The following is a 2,272-nucleotide window of genomic DNA, read 5'->3' as shown; positions in this document are numbered from 1 at the left end:
AGGATGGGGCCAAGGGGGGTGATGTAGGTTATAACAGTGATGAGGATGATGAGGATGATTGAAATTAATTGAAATGAAGACATAGTTGTGGTAGCATTGTGGATAATAGATCAAAATTAGGATATTCTTTGGTAAATGTTACAGTATTAACAGTATTAACAGTATTAACAGTAAAAACACTACAGTGACGCTTAGGTTGTTAAATAATTAAGCCTTTTCCCTCCTATTTCAGAGAAAATATTAATATTGTTTTGAGCTACTAGACGCAGTTGCACTTGATGACAGAAGTGTTCCTCATGCTGCCTTAAATGCCCTGAAGAAATTCTGAACACTGCAGTGATCTAGTCTGAGTTTGGAATTTCCATGATATACAACCCCCCAACATTTTAGTTTAATTGCTGTTAATTTGTCTCAATTAGTGTATAGTGTGGTGGCATACATAGCATTTTAGGAGATCTCTGTCTACAGACTAATAGAGAGGCCTCATGAGCCTAATCAGTGTAAACTGCTTTGTGGGTTCTTTGTCAGGTGATGCTTTAGACTCACGGAGTAGCATGAGAGTGTAACTTTCTGAAAGACTGAAGAATCTGGCTTTTCTTACTGTATATTTTAGTGGAGAATGCAATGCACTTTGAAGAAAAAATGCACTTCTACCCTATAGTATTTGTTGAACTATGTTATTTCTTTTTTTTTTTTTTTTTTTTTTTTTACTTTTAAACTGTAATCTACCATGAAGTGCCTCATCCAAAGCTCGCTGGAGCAACTTTCCATTGGTTTTAACAACCTTTGGCTGAGACCCACGTTGATCAAAACTGATATATTTTTTTTTTGGTAGTCATGTCATCATTATCCCATGCCTAAAAATACTGCCTTATGTAGTGAAAATGTGTATTTTATCTCCCTGAAATATTTTTCCTTTACTGCCTTAAAATACAACAGAAAATGAAATCCTGACTGCACTGGTAAAATTCATGTTGACTTCCATGTAAACCAGGATCTGCGCAGAAGTTCTTAGTAATACTCATTTGCATGAAGGTGAGCATCAGCCTTTGTCTTTCAACAAACTTGCCAATGAAGTGGCCAGTTTATTAGTTGGCTGAAGGTATACTCAAGGAAATTCCTATTCCTCACATGCAAATATGAACTTTTTCATTAATATAGTCTATCATACAATTTTTTTCTCTAAACACTCAAATAAGTCTTTCACTATGTTTTACCTTTTGCTTTTCATTTTCTGAAGAATCTGTAATAAAAGCCTTTTATGATACATACCTTAATGTACAAAGGCATTTGGTCTCCAAGAACAACCTCTGAATGTTTCTGACTACAGCTAGTATCCACAGTATCTTCCAGATGGATAAAATTAAGTGTTCATATCTCATCCTTTCCTACTGAATCCAGCAAGTTTTGGAAAGAAACTTCGCTGTTTCACATTCATCCACATGTGGCAAGATACCTGTACAAGTCTCTTCTTAAGGTACATGTCAAAAAAGAGCTTAGCTAATATTATGAAGTATGCGAAACATTTGTATCAGGCTATGAAAAATATAACCCTTTTCTTAACTTAAAAAGGTGTGTGTGTGTGTGCATTTGTGTGCATGCATAGATATAGAATATGTATATATTTCATGCACAATTTATAACACAGCTGGAGAAAGTTGTTCAGTTTTCAAAATGAGAAACATATGGTCTTTATAAATTGTATAAGAAATATTTTGGATAACTAAGTGTTGTGATTTATTTTACATAAACAAATAAGGGAATTTAAATTAAAAAGATAACTGTGTGCATGGGACATAAAGCTGAAAAGCTGACTATGCTTATTGCTATTTTGGTTCTGGTAAGTGCTTCTAGGTCCTTGAATTTCTTTCAACTATATTAAAAACTGGATTTACTCCAGAGCTACACTTCTTAACTAGGACAGTTAAAAAACTAAACAAGGACTGAGTCAGTTAATTAATTTAAATGAGATTACAAATCAGAAACACATTACGTAATGTTGATTTAATTACCATTTTTTATTTACCTAATTAAAACACTCTGAAGAACAGTTCACAGTCTTGACAATGGCCGGTTGGGTGACTTGGCAGCTGCAGATCAGAGTGCTGGTGAAAGGGGAGGTGAAGCGGAGCCTGCCGTGACCCGTGCTGCCCCAAACCGTCATGTGCTCTCCCTGCCAGCCCACGTGGCAGGCACTGCGGTGGCATGGCCTTTGCCAGGCAGAGTGTGGTGATGCTTCCCAGCCACAGACCCCGCTGCAGGGATGGAAAGC

The sequence above is a fragment of the Neopsephotus bourkii genome, unplaced genomic scaffold, assembly GCF_033783945.1.
Source record: "Neopsephotus bourkii isolate Nb327-2 ecotype Australia unplaced genomic scaffold, CSIRO-AGI_Nbou_v1 NB_799, whole genome shotgun sequence".
Classification (NCBI taxonomy): Eukaryota; Metazoa; Chordata; class Aves; order Psittaciformes; family Psittacidae; genus Neopsephotus; species Neopsephotus bourkii.
The sequence above is the reverse complement of the archived record's forward strand: the minus strand, read 5'-3'. Positions refer to the sequence as shown.